At 43.1% G+C, this 23,446-nt stretch overlaps 1 long non-coding RNA gene across 2 annotated transcripts in view; it reads left to right on the top strand.

The window, feature by feature from the left end:
- The window catches only part of LOC138854005 (uncharacterized), an 86,101-nt gene that overhangs the window by 44,490 nt on the left and 18,165 nt on the right, over positions 1 to 23,446 (top strand). The window lies entirely within an intron of this gene.

The following is a 23,446-nucleotide window of genomic DNA, read 5'->3' as shown; positions in this document are numbered from 1 at the left end:
AATTATATAAACGTACAATAATCTTTCTTCCCTATTATTACATTAATAATATAAATGTACAATAGTCTTTCTTCCATATTGTTACACTAATTATATAAAATTTCGTCTCAGTACCAGCAATTAAAACGCTTGTTTCTCTACATCACTGTTGGTACCACTGAGTCACATCTGCAAAACATATTTAACGAAACATGAGCCGCAGTTTTCTATCTACCGAGGCACTAAATATGTTCCTTGATATAAACAGAAAATCAGTATCATAATTGGATTAAATTATTAGAAATAAAAAGAGGTAATAATACTAAATATACCGCACACATACAACCCCAAAATTTTCTCCTGAAAAGAGGAGGATATAGTTCCTGGTAACAAATCATGCACCCTTTCCTATTTAGCTTATAGTGTTTAAATGTAAGGCATCGTCACAACTTCCACCTCCACTTTTCACTCCTTCGCTTTCACCAATTTTTATTTGTACTTATAGGCTATTCATTACCTATTATCACTTTCCACATTTTAATATCTTTTTCCATAACTCCTTTTAGAGACTGCAAGTAAGACACGATTTGGGTTCCTTATATTCCCAGAGTCCACTTGACATATCCAGTTCATTGCAAGATCACCCTCTCGCTGGGGTAATTGGAGCCTTTACAGTTCCTCGACAGCGACTTGATGGGTTAGGGCAGTTAACGGGTGAGATTGGGACGGGCCAGTTACCTTGGTATAATCTGTCTCTCTCATTGGATAACTTAAGCAGGAGATTAAAGGAAACAAGAGGAAAAATTGGGATCTAATGCGTTACTTTTTCATAGCCTCACCTTCAGACTTTACAGACGGACTCTTGCTAGAAAAGTTGGAAGAATGATACAGGTTGATCCCAGCACTTCCCTGAGCAGGCCAAGTCACTCGCGTAGACTTCAATGGTGCGAAAGACCGCATTCTTGTAGAGCTTTCAGATCATCTAGGAACTTGATGACTTCGCCAAGGCCCATTTTCACCACCACCACTACCACCACCACCACCACAACTCATCTCCTCAGGAACCACACCTCCATTCTTCTACATTGTTCCGAACTATGGAGCTTCTTTCCTTGGCTGGGGACTGATCACCTTAAGAACTTTAAGGTTCATAAACTGATCATATCGTCTTACCAAGTCAATACTCCTGCTGTCTACAGATTTATTCTCCTCTGTATTTTTCTGAGGTAGCCTACCGTGTAGGCGAAATGTTTCAATAATAAAGATACCCACCTGTTACACATGTGATTTACCCTCTTCCACTTCTGCCAAAGTCAACCCCGTCCCACCAGAGTCTTTCCAAAGTCCTGCTTCATGATAGTAATAAAGCAGTGAGGTAAGAAAGAGGATGAACAGTAGAGAGCTTGAGCTCCTCCCCTCTTTCTTTTTCTCTCTCTCTCTTCACGACACTCAGGCCATTTAGCGTCTTACCAGAAACCATATACCACAATCTTCATTCCAGTCCTCCTACTCCATTCTTAGGACAGAAAAGGCATCCAGCCTCTGCAACTACACTTAGACTCAATGGGCTGGCAATGAAAAGGTTTGCTTCTTCTCCTCGTTTCCACTCTGTTTAGTTCCAGTGGACAAGTTAAAAAGGCAGAATCTTGCTGCTAAACTCCCCGGGGTACATTTTAATGGAGAGAGAGAGTCGTCCTGAGGGAAAGATCAGAATCTTCATTCCCCTTTCCCTCAGGGCTATCATTTGCCCTCATCACTCCTCCCTCCTATCTACATACACTTATTAAAGACTCTTCACTGGCCCTTGACAGAGTCATCATCCCTTCCCTATGACCAATGTATTCCCTTAATAACTGGGCAAAGGGGCTCTCATCTAGTTTCTCCTCAGTACAGGTAATAACTGGTAAGAGGTGAACTGGTTAAAGGTGTTACAGGGATCTTACTATTTATGCATAATTTATTAAAAGACATTTTTTTTTACTCAGAGATTGTGATAAGGAAGGGAAGAGGTTGGGAGGGTAGCGGATGGGTGAAGAAAGGAGGGGAGAAGTGGGGAGGAAACAAGCGGACGCATGATCGCCCCAGGAATGCTCTCTGGTGAGCGGAGTCAAGACAACATCGCCAACGTAAGAACTCACTATCGTTTTAACTCGGTGAGGAAGAACGCCAACCACAAGAGTAATGACGGAACTTCTCCCTCCTTCCCCTCCCTGTTAGTATAAGGCTCATCGTCAACTTGTGGCGGTGTGGAGGAGGTTTTTTCGGGGGGGGGGGGGGGGGTAAGGACTTTGGGGAGACAAGAGGTGTCGGAAGTACGAGAGGTGTTGGGGTGGCAGAAGGTGAGGAAAGTGTGAGGAAGGAATGGGGGGGAGGTGGTGAGGAAGATGGGAAGGAAGGTGGAGTGAGATATTCGTATAGGTGAGGAGAGTTGTGGGGTCGTGAAAAAGTTAGGAAGGAATAGAGAGGTGTGGGAGTTTTCTTTCGTTGACATCATTTGGTAGAGACCTTTTATCCAACACTTTAGCATTTCCAGCAGCTACTAGTCTCTTACGCACAGACACACACACACACAACTAGAGTTCTTTTCACAGATATTACATTCCAGGACTAAAGTTTTCTAACACATTTTCCCCTAGATGCGACCAATAATATTTGGCTAACATGCAGGTACTTATTTTTGGTGTTAGATGGGAAGGCACAGCAAAGGTGAAAGAGAATTTCCCCATGTTTCTCAGTTCCAGGGAATGGAACCCGGGACATAGCGATTGGAATCGAATATTCTCATCACCTCGGATGTGGGAGGTGGTGTTGGGGCGGTGTGAGAATGTTTTTTTTTTTTTTTAGCATTTAGCAAAATTGGATACATCAGCAATGTGCTGCTCCCCTTTTCTGTATAATCTTATCAAAAATCGTCGTAGATCACGATAATCCAGCCATGATTCAAGATATAACAGCTACAACCAGACATAGGCTAGCCAGGTGCAAGGCCAAGCTTGAGTATCTATGAATGTAAACGAGAGATGGGTCGTGAGCGAGGCATTTGGGGGCCAACCTGCTGCTCCTGTGGGCTGAACAAGTAAGAGGGAGCTCCGTTCAGGTAGTATCTCGACTTAGTGGTAGGCTTCCAGACCACCATCCTGTTATTCTCTGTATTGGACTGAAACCACTGGTCGGCGAAACGTTTCCAAATGTTATACAAGTGTCTCATTCTTCAAATTGTCGGCTTTCAAAACATTTTCATTACATAAGGATTGAGAAGCAGCGAGTGCCGTTCCTTAGGCTCATACTGGCGAAAATATAAAAGCTCAGGAAACAGTGAAAGCACCTCCTGTCCAGAAGCTAGACACCTCCTGTCCAGCTGGAAGCTGCGATGGAAGTGTCCCTGACCCAGGACACTGGAACAGATAACCACAACACTATGGCCACCAACCCCACGGTAATCACTCTTAAGTAAAAGAATTATTTCGTGAGGAATTTTTTTTTTAATAAAACTAATCTGAAAGACAGAGTATTTTTACATTTGCAGGAATTATTAAGAAATTAACATACCAACATTGTGAAATCAGGATAGGTTGGTTTAGGAAAACCATTCTTTCACAGAAGCAGTAGAATTAGTAGTAGTAGCAGTAGAAATTCCAGAAGTAGCAGTAGCAATGGGTACTGCACTACCAATATCAGCAGAGGTGATGCTGGTAGTGGTGGTGGTAGCAGTAGTAGTAGTAATAATAATAATAGTGGCGGTAGTAGTGGTAGTAACAGTAACAGTGGTGGTAGCAGACGACATACAAACAAGAAATTTACAAGCCATGGTCAACTGTTGATAAACAATATAAGAATACATATACTTCTGCAGACGTGGAGATTTAACACTAACCGGGAGATGAACTGTGACTTAATTTATCATTTTACCGACACCGCAGCTAAACGTGATGTATTACACTCACGTCCTGGAGATTAAGCGAGTTTAATGATGCGCAGACATGAAGATAAGCTGCTGAGAGAGAGAGAGAAACTGAGATAGTGAGCAGATGATGAGATGGAAAGGATGACAGAGCACAAGACTAGAGTGAGAGAATGAAAATAAAAAGCACAAGACGAGTGTGACACACAAGAGGAGACTTGAGTGGAGGGAAGCAAAGGAACAAACACTTCTCCGGCTGGTGATTTGATCCAAAGACCTCGATGATAAGAGACGCCAATCTTACCACTACGCTATGATAGTTATCACCACTAACCATAGCAGAAGATGAGGGAGAGAAAGACACACAGAAGAAATAATTACTACCTAGATTCTTTCACAAATTGTCTAGCTAGACAAAAGAGACAAGGATATTAAAACATAAGTCTCCCCAAGCTGCACACTCTCTTTACTGATCTTAAGACAAAAAAAAAAAATGCGAGGAAAGAATTACTAAGATAAGCCGTAAAGTGTATATATAAATGAATAATAGTTAAAGGTGGTTGTAGTTTGGGAGAGACCGAGACCGAGAAGACAGAAAGAAAAGATTGGATCTATAATCGCTATGAGAGCGCTTGAGGTAGAGGGTATTGTGTACCTGTGGCTTTTGCGTCATTGAGAGGAAGCTTATTTGCTCTCTCTCTCTCTCTCTCTCTCTCTGTCTCTCTCTCTCTCTGTCTCTCTCTCTCTCTGTCTCTCTCTCTCTCTGTCTCTCTCTCCAACTTCCTCCTGGAACTTGACTTCCCTCCTTCCCGCGAACATGGCTTCCTCCTTCCCTGTTTTTTTCCTTGCTACACTTGAGCATTCACGTTTTCTCGACTTAGTGATTGAAGTATCGCGGGTGTGTTGTGGGGAGTGCGGTGATGGGGGACTATTTCTTTATTTACATTGTAAATAAAGGAGCAAAAGTTAGCCGTGTTCCCTTGTCATATCCCATCACGTAGGATACTGCTCATACAAGGATATTGTCATGCATTTCAGAACATAACATAAGAAAGAAGGAACACTGCAACAGGCCTACTGACCCATGCGAAGCAGGTCCATGCCATCCCCCGGCCTTGAACAATGACCACACCTAGTCAGATCACTTCCACTTAAGGAAGGAGCACGGCACCAGACCTGGTAGCCCAAGCTAGTCAGGTCCAACTCTCACCCACCCACAATGGTTCATCAGCTGTGGCAGTTTCAGAGGTTTCTTTCTAGCATAGCTGGAGTTACCATCCCTCGGGAATTGCTGTCTCTCAGGACATCTTGTCTCATACACAGGAGAAAGCAGACAGTAATTACAAATTTCATCTAAAATATTTAAACATAATAGATCTTAATTACCTGAGATATTGAGCTGTAGGGAGATTTATTATTATTATAACTATTATTATTATTATTATTATTATTATTATTATTATTATTATTATTATTATTATTTAAGGTTGCATGAAAAATGTCAAGGTGATCTAGTGAACCAGTCAGAGACGCATATAAATCGCATAATAATCTCTATATTCATTGACGCTCTCGGTGCATACACATCAAGAGAGATATACGCCTCAGTGTATATATACAAAGTGTGTAGGGAAGAGAGTAAAGTGTTGTCAAAAATACTGTAGGGAGGAAGGTTGGACGGTGGTTGGGAAGGAGAGGAAGAGGAGGGTAGGTGTGGTATGGGGTGGAAGAGACTGTATATAGTCCCAGCACAAAACAGCAGTAATAATATTAATACCACACGGTCCCACCACCCCACCGTGCGCCTACCACGCCCCCTACACGCCCTTTCCTCCTCCCCACTTCACGACCTTTCCACCTTACCCCTTCCCCCCTTCTACTTTCCAAGCTAATTGTCATAACCATTACCTCTCTGACTGTATCACCTCACTTCTGTGTTACTGTCAGCAATAGTATATTCTCTCTGTCGCGTGTGCCTCACGTGTTGGACGTTTAGTCATGTTCAAAGCAGATAATGAAGTGTTTACTCCCTTGTACTTTGTTAATATATACATTGTGTGTGTAGTGCTATCAGTAATTATTCCCTTACACATGTGAAGACAGTAATATGTGCATTACTAGTATATAGGCATTCGTGTGTATGATTATGTGTATTCGTGTATTCATTTGATTACGTATTTATATGAGATTGCAATAGCAGCAGCGGGGGAGCGGGTACGAAATAAATCTCAAAGCCATTCGGGCTATTGAGAGTTCTTCGTCAGGAGCTTGCAAGATGACGGAGTGGAAAAATTAGGTGAAAAAAAAAATACAAGAGTTCGCCAAAAAAAATTTTGACACCTGTCACCAGCCATAAGAGCAGTTACCAACAGGCCCCTGGCTGTCTTCAAGAGGGAGCTAGACAGATATCTAAATTCAGTGCCGGATTAGCCGGATTGTGGTTCGTACGTTGGACTACGTGCGGCCAGCGGTAACAGCCTCGTTGATCAGGCCCTGATCCACCAGGAGGCCTGGTCATGAACCGGGCCACGGGGGCGTTGATCCCCGGAATAACCTCCAGGTAGACTTAGAGACAGCAGTCGAATTGTTCGTGTGTGTGTGTGTGTGTGTGTGTGTGTGTGTGGTGTGTGTGTGTGTGTGTGTGGGTGTGTGTGTGTGTGTGTGTGTGTGTGTACACTCGCATGTATGTGCTCATGTATATGTGGTTGCAGGGGTCGATTCACAGCTCCTGGCCCCTCCTCTTTGTTTGTGTGCGAGTGCGTGCGTGCGCCAACTCCCGTGTTTTATTTGCAACTTTGCGAACTAACAAGAAGTGTAGTTTGCTGCTTACTAAAGAAACCTAGCGACGTGATCTTTCTGATAAAGTAAAGCAATGCAGCTAAATCCTACCTAACTTATCTGGGGTCAACCTGCATTCGGGGGGGGAAAGTGTTGCTTAGAACACTCACTGAATGTTCAGGGTCGTTGTCACGAGACTAGTGCATGTATGTATTCTTAGGAATGTACAGCACTTTTCACTAGTGCGTGTATGTATTCTTCGGAATATACAACACTTTTCACTAGTGCATGTATGTATTCTTAGGAATATACAACACTTTTCACTAGTGTGTGTATGTATTTTTAGGAATATACAACACTTTTCACTAGTGCATGTATGTATTCTTAGGAATATACAACACTTTTCAATAGTGCGTGTATGTATTCTTAGGAATATACAACACTTTTCACTAGTGTGTGTATGTATTTTTAGGAATATACAACACTTTTCAATAGTGCGTGTATGTATTCTTAGGAATATACAACACTTTTCAATAGTGCGTGTATGTATTCTTAGGAATATACAACACTTTTCAATAGTGCGTGTATGTATTCTTAGGAATATACAACACTTTTCACTAGTGTGTGTATGTATTTTTAGGAATATACAACACTTTTCAATAGTGCGTGTATGTATTCTTAGGAATATACAACACTTTTCAATAGTGCGTGTATGTATTCTTAGGAATATACAACACTTTTCAATAGTGCGTGTATGCATTCTTAGGAATATACAACACTTTTCACTTATAAAATGCTGACATGTTATTGCAACAGTGAACCAGAGTTGTTTATAAATACTGACCTGCAATTTAAGTATTTTTGTAAACGTCTTGTGCTTCCATTTTCTCTCCCTTCCCCTTTTTATTCTTTTCTCTCGTATTCATCAGTTTTGTTGCCCTCTCTATGATGGAGATATCTATATAATTATTCCGTTTCACTTGAGTATACGACAAGTTATCTTGAAAGATGGGAATTCCTAAGTAATAGTAACTCCAGGTATAATGGAGCATAGCCTCTGAAGCTCCTGAAGCAGGTTAACTTTTAATGGAATGCTTACTGAATCTCCCAGATCATGCTGAAAGATTTTAAAGTTGATTGAGATTCACCCTGAATGATGGAGTATGACAGGGGAAAAAATAGCTTCGATCCCACTATGTAACTATATTATTGAATAGGGTAAGACCACATACAGTTTCGCTAAATAATGAAAAAATAACCTTCCCCTCTCCGGAAATGATGTGTACTCGTATATATGTAAGAAATTTACTGCCCCATACACTCCAACACATCAAGTTTACATTGGGTAAAAATCTTTGACACATACACAAACAGACACAAGCATGTAGTGGAGGAAGGATCTGTACATAACTTTAAGGAGAGGTATGACAAAGGTCATGGAGCAGAAAGAGTGACCTAGTAGCGGCCAGTCAAGAGGCGGGGCCAGGAGCTGTGAATCGACCCCTGCAGCCACAACTAGATGAGCGCTTGCGCGCAGGCGCGTACACACACACACACCTAGCCAAGCACGTAAAGAAACTAGAGAAAGTGCAAAGGTATGCAACCAGACTAGTCCCAGAGCTAAGGAGTATGTCTTACGAGGAGAGGTTAAGGGAAATCGACGTGACGACACTGGAGGACAGGAGAGATAGGGGGGACATGATAACGACATACAAAATACTGAGAGGAATTGACAAGATGGACAAAAACAGGATGTTCCAGAGATTGGACACAGCAACAAGGAGACAGTTCGAAGTTGAATACACATATGAATCACAGGGATGCTAGGAAGTATTTCTTTAGCCACAGAGTAGTCAGGAAGTGGAATAGTTTGGGAAGCGATGTAGTGGAGGCAGGATCCATACATAGCTTTAAGCAGAGGTATGATAAAGCTCACTGTTCAGGGAGAGTGACCTAGTAGCGACCAGTGAAGAGGCGGGTCCAGGAGCTAGGTCTCGACCCCTGCAACCTCAACTAGGCGAGTACACACACACACACACACACACACACACACACACACACACACACACACACACACACACACACACACACACACACACACACACACACACAAGAATTTGACGATAATAACAAGCGAAAGGAAGTAGGAGAATTGGGAGAAATAAAGGAGAGAGGGAGATAAAGTAGGAACGAGAGAAGGATGAATGTAAGGGACGAAAAGATGGGTATAAAAGAGCGAAAGAGAGAACCATCTCTAAAGCAACTTTTCCTACTCACCCCCTTTCTTTACTCTTCGTGCTTCATTTATTGTTGTAATAGTTATTCTTGCGGGTATTTGTGCCATTGTCGGCTTTATCCTTTTGTTTTTGTTGTCACTTAGAATAAACTTGTCTAGACTCACTCCGGAAGTTTACATGAGCTCCTTAAGAGTTAAGAGAAAAAAAATGGCTAATGTGTGTTGAAGAGAGATGTGCAGGTGTGTGTGCGCGTGTGTGCAAGGGTGTGCGCGCGTGCGTGTTTAAGTGTGCACTCAGTTATCGTTCCACGCCCTGACCACTGTAAGGCTAAATAATTTCCTAACATCACTGTGACTCGTCTGCGCTTTTTAACTTTCACCTGTGACCTCGTATACCTGAGGCCGCTTCTCAAACTCTCTCTTTGTCCGCCCTGGCAAGTCGTATCAATATTTTGTACGTTGTAATCATGTCATATCTGGTCCTTCTGCTCTCTAGTGTCGTCAGGCTTAGCTCCTCTAGCCTCTCCTCATAGTTCATATCCCCTCAGGTCTAGGACTAGTTTCGATGCAAACCTTTGCATTTTTTTTTTCCAGTTTTACATGCTTTACCAGATGCGGGTTCCATACTTGTACTGCACGCTCCAAGAAGAGCCTAACGTGTATGCCGTGTACAAGGTCGTGAATGCCTCCTTATTGATGTTTTTGAAAGCTACCCTTAAATTCGCCATTCTCGCCTTTGTTGCAGTGGTTATTTAGTGGTGTGCCTCAGGCTAATTGTTCGTAACTATGCTAACCCCGACTATCTTTTTAAGGAAGGTTTGCAATATTTGTCTCCTGAGCCTACACACTATTTCCGGAATTCTTTGCGCCTCTGAATATAATAATTTTGGATTTGATTGGGTTAAATTCTCTAAGCTACTTGTCAGACTAATCCTGCATCTTGGCCAGATCCATTTGTAGTCTTTCCTTGTTTACTCCTGTTTGTATTTTCTTCATTAGTTTTACATCTGGGAACAAGGACACTTAAGACTCAGTTTCCTCAGATATGTGGTTCACATACACACACACAAAAAAAAAAAAAACAGTACTGGTAAAAGTACTGACCCTTGTGGAACCCCACTCGTCACACTTGCCCATTTCGACACCTCCTCCCTAACAGTAACTCGTTGTTTCCTTCCCGTTCAGTATTCCTTAATTCACTGTAGTGCTTTCCCTGCAGTTCCTGCCTCTATCTTTTTTATTTTTGTGTGTAAATACTGCATATTTCAGACGAATTTATGGATAATAATAATGCAATATTAACAATATAATTAAAAATAATCTGATTATTATAATAGTTGTAACTAATATGAACATAAAAATTAAATCAATAATAAAACATTTTCCAAGCAAACTATCGGATGAAAAAAAAAAAAAACTTACATTCACCACATAAAACATGCCTCGTAATTTTCAAAACATCTGAAATACTTCGGGGATTTTCAGCTCCAGTGAATGGATCTGCGTAGTCGCCAGGCGGTGCCGTTCCTGAGGTTCTAGTCTCTTCTATTTATCATCTATTTTCTCTCTTTAGCTACTCCTAAGTCTGTCTGGTAGTTAGCACTGAAAGCTCATGTCTGATTAATATTATTTTATCATTGTTATTTCCTTAAGGCACCTGCTGTCTCTGTTCACCTAGCAGTAGTTAGGTACCTGGGTATTAGCCGACTGGTGTGTCGCATCCTGGGAACAAAATTAACCTAATTTACCCGAGATGCTCTGCATAACAAGGGACTTTCTTTATAGTATATCACTGACGTCAGCTAGGTCTGTATAAGTTGTATCATGTACATTGCATTATGGTAAACTCTGAAGCCGTGTGGGTCATTCAACGCAAGGAAAAGTTAGAAGCTTAATTTTTTCCGTCCGCCGACAGCGAAACGGACACACTAATTCTCGTAGCCAGTCTTCCCAAACAAGAGGAAGCCGAAGAGTACCCCTGGATGAGCCCTTCAAGCTGTGACCTGAGCCTGCATTTTTCACATAATTCTTGGTTTAGTATTTTTAAATTCCAAATATATTTATCTTTACAGGGTGTACACGTCATGTAAATGCTCAAATATTTAAAGTATTATCTTTAGCTTAAGTTATTTGGTCTCGTGGTTTAAGAAAATAGAGAGTGAGGTCTTTGATATTACTTTGTGTGTATTTACGATTTTACACAAGTCGAAGAAGGTTGTTGGGAATTTGGTGAGTCTTGAGCCTATGCCAGAGGGAATGATTGCTATGTATTCAAAATATTCTCATTTTACGCCGTTCGTTTTCTTACGTATTTACCAGTGTCGATTATTGAGTGTTTCCGGGTAACATTTTATTTTCATTTTAGGCACGGGTAGGTTATATTATACTATACAAAAAAGTGTGTATTTCGTCACTAAGTAAATAAATAAAAGCCTAGCTGAAACGTCTGGCACCGGGATAACTCAGCCAAATTTCTTCACCTCAAAATTTGCAAGTTTGTCAAGCGTTGTGTGAGGACGCGTTGTAATTTACATTACAAAATTCCTTAACACTCAGTGGTTAAGGAATCTTGTATATGTATACCGATGGATTGTAAATAAGACACTTGTGCAACACTGGAACGCTTGGAAGTTTTGTTAATCACAAGAGCACAAGTCGACCCCTGGCTGCCTTCAAGAGGGAACTGGACAGATACCTACAGTCAGCACCTGATTAGCCGGGCTGTGGCTAGTACGTTGGACTATATGCAGCCAGCAGTAACAGCCTGGTTGATCAGGCTCTGATTCCCCGGAACACCTGGTCAAGGACTAGGCCGCGGGGGCGTTGAACCCTGGAACAGCCTCCAGGTTGTCTGGCTCGCCGGAAGCTTTGTCAAACATGGAAGTAAAGGCTTCTAAATAAACATATTAAAGTGCTGCACTGAACGTCATATTTACAACGCAATCATTCCCTGTGCAGTGAGGTGATGGTATCTGAAGGAATGGTTGAGGTGATGGTATCTGAAGGAATGGTTGAGGTGATGGTATCTGAAGGAATGGTTGAGGTGATGGTATCTGAAGGAATGGTTGAGGTGATGGTATCTGAAGGAATGGTTGCTATGAATCAAGATGCTTGTTTATTAACAGAAAATGTTTTTTTAATGTCTGAACAAGACATTAAGGTTATCATGGAATGTACAATCAATGGTTATACATAAGACGCAATGTGGGTTATGGGTTTTGTATTGTGAAGGCGCTTCTTCCACTAGCAATTTTATCGATGAAATCCCTGGTGGAGGAAATGTCTTAACAGGAAAATACCATAACCTGCTTCGGCCTTTTCTACCATTGTATTACCACAGTAAATTGTTGCCGTGTTATAAAATCATGAGAGGGGGGTGGGGGGGAATGCAGTGTCGCAATCCGGCCTGATTTGGAACCGGGCAGCCGGGGCGATGACCTCCGGAAGCGACTGCAGATAACCCATTCTCGTTCCACAAGTGCTGATTTTGACGTTCTCTTGGAGTCACGAAGCCACCGTCTTGTTAGACATGGCGTGAATACTCGTTTCTAATTGCTGCTAAATATCTTCTTTAGAGATCTAACCTACCCTAAGCTAACCAAATTAAATCTGAGCCGAAAATATAGAAATTAGAGCCTGTGAGCCGGTTTGAAGGGACATCTGAGCTGTAATGTCGGCATGCCTCTCGCAAGGCAATGACAGTGTGATGGTGAATGTGTTTTTTTTCTTTTTTGGGGTCACCCTACCTCAGTGAGAGACTGCTAGTGCGCTACAAATTATTATTATTATTATTATTATTATTATTATTATTATTATTATTATTATAAGGAAGTGCTGAAAATGTAGGGGACACACAGCATCTGCAGAATGGGAGATGATCAGGTTGATCCAAGGGAGGGGAAGGTAGCTCCAATTCCGTGGATCATGAGTCCTTCAGCATCACACAGAATAGTGAATGAATGTTGGGTCTTCAGACCAAGACACACAAAATTCTTTCTCTGTTTACTTAAGACAGTCGAACAATAGGTGTTTCTATTTTTTCAGTTTCGTTGCTCGTCCTTTTGTTTGCGTTTTCGTTTGTTTGCAGATCGTATGTTTGTTTGCCAGTTTGTCTGTTTCCATCCGGTAAACGAGGGAGTCATTTTTATATCAAACGGTGCCGCCTCTTTGTCTTATTTTCCTAGCTAATTGGCTGTTGAATCTGGAGTGGATGGAAAAGTGGAGGAAGGGAGGGATGGAGGGATAGGAGGAGGAAGTGACAGGGAGGGAGGAATAGAAGGAGGAAGTGATAGAGGGAGGGAGGGATTGAAGGAGGAAGTGAAAAGTACAATTATCATACATAGTGTAAATTGCCTAGGTTAACCCGTTGGTGTTTATTGGAAGGAATTGTAAGAAAGTTTTTTTAGGTGCAGGTACACAGTGTAATTATCATCGTGTAAATAACCTAAGGTAACCCAAAAAGTCAAGCAAAGTGACTTCCATTTGGGTCCTCGTAATTTTGGGTTGCGTTGAGGTGGTTCTGATGACTGGCTGGACAAATGTGCGCGCGGCAACACTGCCAAAGCAGCGCAGGTGCAAGATAGTGTTTTTGTTGCTCCTTTCCTGCTGATCTTCCTACCCTCCCTCCCTCCCTGTCTCCCTCCCTCATTTCCTCACCATCTCCTTCCTTCACTCCCTCTCTCCCATCCTCCATCCCCTCTTCCCTGCCTCACTCCCTCGTTCTTACCCCTTCCCCCAACATACACGCACCCGTTCTTTCTCACCCCTCTCTGTTATTATTCCCCTCTACCATCGTCCCCTCCGTCCCTAACGATACATCGCAGGTTGTTACAGAATACGGTAGCCGCACTGCGGATGTGCCTACTTGCGTTGAAAAATATATAAATATATCTTAGATGCAGCGGCCCCTTCCTGTCTTAGACGCTACTGCTGTCTGTCATGACTTCAGTAATGTATCTTACGCTTATATCTCTTTCTTTCCTTCCTTCCGTCCCTCCTACCCCCTCCCTCCCTCTCTGTGTGTGTTTAGTAGTAGTAGTAGTTACTAGTTGTTAGAGGCACTTGGCCAGTGGTGTGGTTGTGCGCGGTATGTGAACTCACCTAATTGTACTTGCCTAATTGTGGTTGCAGGGGTCGAGACTCAGCTCCTGGCCCCTCCTCTTCAACTTGCCGCTACCCGGTCACTCTTACTGCTCCGTGAGCTTTATCATACCTCTTCTTAAAGCTATGTATGGATCCTGCCTCCACTACTAGGAACGCTTGGAAGCATTTGTACTCTTTGGAACGCAGGCGAGAGATATAGTATATCATAATCTATATTTGGAAAATTCTAGAAGGAATGGTCCCGAATCTGCACACACAAATCACTCCCTACGAAAGTAAAAGACTGGACAGGCGGTGTAAAATACCCTCATTGAAAAGTAGGGGCGCCACTGGTATACTAAGAGAAAACACAAGTGTCCGGGGCCCAAGACTGTTCAACAGCCTCCTACCAGTCATAAGGGGAATTACCAATAGGTCCCCGGCTGCCTTCAAGAGGGAGCTGGACAGATACTTAAAGTCGGTGCCGGATCAGGCGGGCTGTGTGGCCAGCAATAACAGCCTGGAGGTCTGGTCGTGGACTAGGCCTTCCGGGCGAGAAGAGCGTTGCTGTTTAAGCCAAAATCGCAAGTTTTACCTATCTTGGAGGTTACCTGGAGGTTATTCCGGGGATCAACGCCCCCGCGGCCCGGTCCATGACCAGGCCTCCCGATGGATCAGGGCCTGATCAACTAGGCTGTTACTGCTGGCCGCACGCAGTCCAACGTACGAGCCACAGCCCGGCTGATCCGGCACTGACTTTAGGTATCTGTCCAGCTCTCTCTTGAAGGCAGCCAGGGGTTTATTGGCAATTCCCCTAATGCTTGATGGGAGGCTGTTGAACAGTCTTGGGCCCCAGACACTTATGGTGTTTTCCCTTAGTGTACCAATGGCGCCCCTACTTTTTATTGGGGGCATTTTGCATCGCCTGCCCAGTCTTTTACTTTCGTAGGGAGCGATTTCTGTGTGTAGATTTGGGACCATTCCTTCCAAGATTTTCCAAGTGTATATTATGATATATCTCTCCCTCCTGCATTCCAACGAGTACAAGTCAAGTGCTTCCAAGCGATCCCAGTAGTTAAGGTGCTTGACAGAACTTATACGTGCAGTAAAGGATCTCTGTACACTCTCTAGATCTGCGATTTCACCTGCTTTGAATGGAGATGTTAATGTACAGCAGTATTCCAGCCTAGAGAGAACAAGTGATTTGAAAAGGATCATCACTGGCTTGGCATCTCTAGTTTTGAACGATCTCATTATCCATCCTATCATTTTCTTTGCACGTGCGATCGTGGCACTGTTGTGATCCTTGAAAGTGAGATCCTCAGACATTACTACTCCCAGGTCCCTTACATTATTTTTCCGCTCTATTGTATGGCCAGAGTTTGTAGTATACTCTGTTCTAGTTATTATCTCCTCCAGTTTTCCATAACGGAGTAGTTGGAATTTGTCCTCATTGAACATCATATTGTTTACCGTTGCCCACTGGAAAACTTTGTTTATATCTTCTTGGCGATTAATCCGGCATGACTATATATATATATATATATATATATATATATATATCTATATATATATATATATATATACAAAATACCCACTGTGGAAGAATAGCGAAAGTCCAAGCGCTTTCGTGACTTCTCACATTATTAAGGAACTATGGTTTATTGCATATTCTGATATCACCTGTTTACTGTGATTTAATTGCATATATATACACCACCAGGGAACCAAGGGCAGCCACTTTCATGTTCCAGCGCCTCAGCGTGGCCATCCAGAGGGGAAATGCTTGCTGCATACTTGGCTCGCGTCCAGCTTAGGAGGAGCTGGAGGAAATTCATGATCTTTAATACATTGTACCATTGTAGTCATGTTTGTGTTTTCTGTAAATGTTTTCTGTTTATTAATAAATGTTCATATAGAATATAAAATATAGCGGGTGGCAGGAGGAGAAAATACTCAAACAGCTCCGAGGAGAACCATGAGTTTTCCCTGAGGTACATTTATTGTCGTCTCTGAGAATGAGGGTCCCCATTCCAGCTATAGAGGTGGTACTTCCCTAAATATTTCCCTAAATATTCCCTAAATATTGTGATCTTAGTGCATATATATTATATATATATATATATATATATATATATATATATATATATATATATATATATATATATATATATATATATATATATATATATATATATAAAGAATTGTACTTGAACTCTGACCAGACACCCACGAGACGCGCTAGTTATGTTCACAAGAATGAGAACTTGTGGACCTTAAACTCCTAGAAGTCTATGGAAGGGTCGTTCCTCAAGGGGAGGTACGACCCTTGAGGTCGAACCTTTACAGCTTTAGTGTTTTGTCCTGAATATTACGATGATATACCTTTTTTTCTTTCCTAATGCTGTTAAAGCCTCTCACTATCGTCAAATTTCAAGTTATGAGGCTCGTTGTATGGAATTTGATCCTGCTCAGCACTGCCAACAGGTATATATGCTGCCGTTGAACGTGTTTGAAAAGCTTGTAAAACCTGTAAGCCCTAACTCGTTCAGTTGAAGTTTGCGTGACTGATAGATTTAAGGAATGCTGAGGGACATTAAGATCAAAACGATCTTGATATCCCCACAACTCCGCTCAACACAACCACAAATACCAATAAAGAGTCTCTCTCCCAGGATCGCCAGGCGTTGCATCTCCATCAGCAATTGGATAAGACGAAGTAAGCTTCTTTTGCTGAGTTCTCCTTGGCGCCGTCAGTATAAGCTGTCTTAAGCTGCCTGGCTCCTGCCTCGAGTATTTCAGGTGTTACAGCACAGGGAGGCTAAGTTGGCAGTGGCCGTAGTGGATCACCATCATAGACTGCGTGGCACGGGCTTCCCTCTCGCCCCAGGACCCAGTACAGAGGAAATCTGTCGCCGAGATAGCTGGGTTGGCAGGAAGTGATGATCACCTTGACTCTTGATCGGATTACATCAACGAGTATTTGTGCCTCTTTAGACAGCCACCAAAAAGCGCGCGCGCACACACACACACACACACACACACACACACACACACACACACACACACACACACACACACACACACACACACACACACACGCGCGCGCGCGCGCACGGAGCGGGAAGAGTGACCGGGTAGCGGCCAGTTGAAGAGGCGGGGCCAGGAGCTGTGACTCGACCCTCGCAACCACAACTAGGTGAGCACACACACGAGGTGCGATAGAGACGCAGCCATGAGAGAAACCCTGTAGCAGATAGTGAAGAGGCTGGGCCATCAGCTGCCTCGACCTTGCAACCCAGCAACCATAAATAAGTGTGCACACAAACACACACACACACACACACTGTATATTATCTATTAAATATCTTTGTGCATATAATTATATTATATATATATATATATATATATATATATATATATATATATATATATATATATATATATATATATATATATATATAATTCTAGGGTTGAAACACGGTAAGTTCACTTACATGAAATCAGTGGCTCGGTATGCATAACCGGGATGCTTGAGGTATGAGATATAAAAATGGATGTTAATTAATGTACCATTTGTTGGCAGTGTCTGACTATTGTATAAAACATCCAACGTTGACAGCATTGAGTGACAACTTGAAATTATTGAGTCATGACCACACGCCAGGATAGCTCCTGGGCTCTAGCATGCTTAAGTTATACTGAGATTAGTGCATCTAGTAACTCAACTGATTCTTTTTTCAGCTACCATAGTCAATTGGTTGATGCTCGACTATTCAATTTATAAAGAAACTTGTTTCAATGTTTATTTTAGGTCATAAACATGAAACACCATCTGTGCCATTTTGGATTCGAGAGAAAATTGCTGCTTAGCAACTTCATTTAAAATAATCACGTATACAAGTTTATAGGAATGGGGAAAAAATTTCCTTCTTGCCTCAGTATAGGCGGGTATCTCATTATTCACAAAGTGTGTCGTTAATGAATCGATTTATGGTAAACACAAACACTGGTTAGTAATAATTGAAAAGCTAATCACACAGAACACTTAATAAGGCGTTAGAGTGAACTTGACAAGTCGTCAACAAATGCTTTTGTAAATATTAATGTTGATACTATCCATCTTTAAATCACTGATTCAGACCAGTGGTATTTAATTTGTCCACTTGTGTATAACTCCTCATGCAGTAACTAGAACGTTACCTACGATTTGAGTTGTTGTCTTTAATAGCTAATTTTAAGATTTATTAAGCGTGATGTTGCATCGTTGTTTACAAACGCTGGAAGTCCAAACCACCCACACCAACACTTACTTTCCTTAGCCCCAACACACATCATCTCCAACGCTCGAACACTCTTCAGCTGACTCACACGCAAGACAGCGTTTCTCCACCACCTAAGTTACGTCATTGCTCACACTACTACATCCCACATCCACATCCCTACCAATTACACTTCGCCATACCAGCACAACACATGTCGACAACACTCTGGCATAACGGAAATATCTTCAGAAACATTTGTTTCACCTGTGAATGGGATTGGATATCCTGAAAAATAGTAATGTCCAAGTAACAGCAGCTCTGCTGGAATGAAACCCTTGAAGCTTCTGTAGCTGATGAACGTTTAATGGAGTGTTAAATGATATCCTCATTGCACTACTGAGTTTTCCCAGTCGGTGCCGGATCAGCCGGGCTGTGGCTCGTACGTCGGACTGCGTGCGGCCAGCAGTAACAGCCTAGTTGATCAGGCCCTGATCCATCGGGAGGCCTGGTCGTGGACCGGGCCGCGGGGGCGTTGATCCCCGGAATAACCTCCAGGTAACCTCCAGGTAGGTATGGACAGACATGAACACCTTGTATAGCCCCATCCGGAGTGGTGGAATATGACAAGAGAAACATACCTTACTTTTTTCCTCACTCTATTACCATCATTTCGAATAGGAAACCAGTACACTGCTGATAAATTCAGCAATGTTTGAGTATAAATAGGTAGAGCATATGTGTGACACTTGATAGAGGATCAAGCCTCTACCACGTCTTGCGCTCAGTTACCCGCATGGGTTCAGCACCTAACATGAATTAAACAATCAAAAAAATCTCATCCCACCACGTACACCAACACATTCCATCCTCAAAACTCGCACCATCACTTCACTTCCTAAACATCCACACCTCCTCCACCCTTCCCATTACTAAGACACCCACCCCTTCCATCCACCCGCACTCCCAGCCCTCCCCACATCCACCATTACTGACCTCTCCTTCCTTCCCTGGATACTCAGTCTAGCTGCATCTCGCCGGAAGTCGTAATTTACGCTAATATTTCTGCACGTGTTCTGCTCACCACCACCTGGGTGGACGCCGCCGGCCAAGTCTCCACTGTACACAAGACTGTAAGTCAAGATCATCTTTCTCGAATCAATCTCGGGCGTGTGGGGAGAAGATTTTCGGTGTGTACTCAATGATTTGTGCTTGTGGGGGGTCGGGGTGGAGAGAGGAAGCTTGATTCTTGGTGTGTATTTAATGATTTTGTGTTCATGGGGGTCGAATGAAAAACTGACTCGATTTTTAGTGTGTATTTAATTATTTATGCTAATGGGGATAGAGTATAAAGAGGAAGGTGAATTTTTGGTGTGTATTGCAAAGGATAAAAATCACAGTTACTGAGCTATCCTCTTAAGCTATGTAAACAAGAAGGGTTTATGGACTTCTGTACATTATTATAGAACTTACTATTAACATATTTGTCTCGTATGAGAGTGTGGATAAAGAAGGTTGGCATTTACCCTCTCAGTGGAGTGCAGAAAGAAGTTTATAATCTTTACAACGCGAATAACAGTTTAAACACGATCTCTGCCTTTTTGAAAGAAAATACTTAGATGTGAATCTCTTGAAAAGATATGTGAGGCTGATCTCTGGCGTGTGGATCAGCCTTTAAGACGTGGGATTTGATGCATGAATGCCAAACTAGACCATGAGCTCAATCCTGTAAATAGAATTCAGGAAATGACCTCTAGCTTCAAAATAGCGCCTTGTGCCCGTGTTCTAACTTTATGTACACATGCTTTAGGCCTGTGAACGCATATTCTGTTGTGTATTCAAGCATTAATCTCATGTACTCATTCTCTAATCTCGTGTACGCATATTCTAGTTCCTTGTACATGTGATCTACACATTCACTAGCATCCTGAACTTGTCCTCTAAGCCTTGATGTACTGAATCTAGTTCTGTTTTATATATTCCTTATTTTGACACACACACACACACACACACACACATCTTAATAAGGAATCGTTCAGGACCCTGTACACCGTGTACGTTAGGCCCATATTGGAGTATGCGGCACCAGTTTGGAACCCACACATAGCCAAGCATGTAAAGAAACTAGAGAAAGTGAAAAGGTTTGCAACAAGACTAGTCCCAGAGCTAAGAGGTATGTCCTACGAGGAGAGGTTAAGGGAAATCAACCTGACGACACTGGAGGACAGGAGAGATAGGGGGGACATGATAACGACATACAAAATACTGAGAGGAATTGACAAGGTGGACAAAGACAGGATGTTCCAGAGATTGGACACAGTAACAAGGGGACACAGTTGGAAGCTGAAGACACAGATGAATCACAGGGATGTTAGGAAGTATTTCTTCAGCCACAGAGTAGTCAGTAAGTGGAATAGTTTGGGAAGCGATGTAGTGGAGGCAGGATCCATACATAGCTTTAAGCAGAGGTATGATAAAGCTCACGGCTCAGGGAGAGTGACCTAGTAGCGATCAGTGAAGAGGCGGGGCCAGGAGCTCGGACTCGACCCCCGCAACCTCAACTAGGTGAGTACAACTAGGTGAGTACACACACACACACACACACGAACACACACGAACACACACACACACGAACACACACACACACACGAACACACACACACACACACGAACACACACACACACACACGAACACACACACACACACACGAACACACACACACACACGAACACACACACACACACGAACACACACACACGAACACACACACACGAACACACACACACGAACACACACACACGAACACACACACACACACGAACACACACACACACGAACACACACACACACACACACACACACACACACACACACCACACATGTCATGTGGGGATTCGATAACGTTGATTGGGTAATAACACTCACGTTGGATGTTCTAGTATATTGGATGGAATATAGGGGGAGCACCAAGCTTTGACCTGCCGCCTGTCTAACACCTCTACTTAACTGGCTTGCTGAGTGCCTCGGAGGGTAGCGTCGTTCAAAACATGGTAGGTCAGCTGAACAGTGAATAACAAATGATTCACACAGACGGTTGGTAGTGAGTCATACTACTGGCAACTGGTTACTAGGAACTGGTACTACTGACACACACACACACACACACACACACACACACACACACACACACACACACACACACACACACACACACACACACACACACCGGACATCTCTCCATGAGTCCTCAGAGAGGGAGCGGAGACGCTGTGTGTGTGCCACTTACAATGATTTTCAACACATCTATTGAAACTGGGCAACTACCTGAGGCGTGGAAGACGGCAAATGTAGTTCCCATTTTTAAGGAGACAGACACGAGGCACTAAACCAGTGTGACTGGCGTGTACAGTGTGCAAAATCATGAGGATTATCAGGAGGAGAGTGGTGGAGCACCTCGAACGGAACGAGCTTATAAAAGAGAACCGGCATGGATACAGGGAAGGAAAATCCTGTGTCACGAACCTACTGGAGTTTTATGACAAGGCAACGAAAGTAAGACACGAGAGAGAGCGGGGTGGGTAGATTGCATTTGCTTGGACTGTAAGAAGACCTTTGCCACAGTTGCTCACAAGAGATTAGTGCAAAAGCAAGAGGATCAGGCACGCATAACAGGAGGGGTACTGCAGTGAATCAGGGAATACCTGACAGGGAGGCAACAACGAGTCATGGTACGTGACGAAGTATCAGAGTGGGTGCCTGTGACGAGCGGGGATCCACAGGGGTCAGTCCTAGGACACTTGCTGTTTTTGGTATGTGAATGACATGACGGAAGGAATAGACTCAGAAGTGTCCTTGTGCAGATGATGTGAAGTTAATTAATGAGGAGAATTAAATCAGACGAGGATCAGGCAGGACTACAAAGAGACCTGTACAGGCTGCAAGCCTGGTTCAGCAACTGGCTCCTTGAATTTAAACCCGCCAAATGCAAATTATGAAGATTGGGGAAGGGCAAAGAAGATCGCAGAGTATAAGCTAGGTTACCTGGAGGTTACCTGGAGGTTATTCCGGGGACCAACGCCCCCGCGGTCCGGTCCATGACTAGGCCTGTGGCCAAAGACTGCAAACCTCGCTCAAGGAAAAGGATCTTGGGGTGAGTATAATACCGAGCACATCTCCTGAGGCGCACATCAACCAGATAACTGCTGCAGCATATGGGCGCCTAGCAAACCTGAGAATAGCGTTCCGATACCTCAGTAAGGAATTGTTCAAGACTCTGTATATCGTGTACGTCAGGCCCTTACTGGAGTATGCAGCACCAGTTTGGAACTCACACCTGGTCAAGCACGTCAAGAAATTAGAGAAAATGCAAAAGTTTGCAACAAGATTAGTTCCAGAGCTAAGGGGAATGCCCTATGAAGAAAGGTTAAGGGAAATCGGTCTGAAGACACTGGAGAACGGGAGAGTTAGGGAAGACATAATAACGACATACAAAATACTGCGAGGGATTGACAGGTGGACAGTCAGGATGTTCTAGAGATGGAACACAGAAACAAGGGGTCACAGTTGGACGTTGAAGTCTCAGATGATTCAAAGAGAGTCATAGAGTTGTCAGGAAGTGGAATAGCCTGGCAAGTGACGTAGTGGAGGCAGGAACCGTACATAGTTTTGGGACGAGGTTTGATAAAGCTCATGGAGCAGGGAGAGAGAGAGGACTAGTAGCGATCAGTGAAGAGTCGGGGCAAGGAGCTGTGAATCGGCCCCTACAACCAAAAATAGGTGAGTATACATACACACACAGCCCAAGCGATCAGGCATCAGTGAGGTAGATCAAACTGACATAGGAGGCAGGGCCAGGAGCTGAGTCTCGGCCTCTATAATCACTACTTGGTGCCATTACATCTCTGTGAGCACGACCCTGTAAACACGACCCTGTGAGCACGACGCTGCGAGCACGGCTTAGTACACTTTCGCGCTATTGATAGACACACACCCCCTATCCTCTCAAGGCTAGTCATAACCCTGTGAAGATAGCGGAGAGAAACATCTGAAGAAAAGCCACATGTTGCAGAGCGAACTTTTATTGAGACAACGTTTAGTTTTATAAAGAGCTCTTCTCAACACAGGGCGAAACATTGTCCCAGTTAAATTACCTTATGCAACGTTACTTTTTAGTCGGCAGTACGTTCTTCGTATACGGCTATACGTCT

The sequence above is a fragment of the Cherax quadricarinatus genome, chromosome 45 (genome assembly GCF_038502225.1).
Source record: "Cherax quadricarinatus isolate ZL_2023a chromosome 45, ASM3850222v1, whole genome shotgun sequence".
NCBI lineage: Eukaryota > Metazoa > Arthropoda > Malacostraca > Decapoda > Parastacidae > Cherax > Cherax quadricarinatus.
This window is presented reverse-complemented; position numbering and strand designations above follow the sequence as displayed.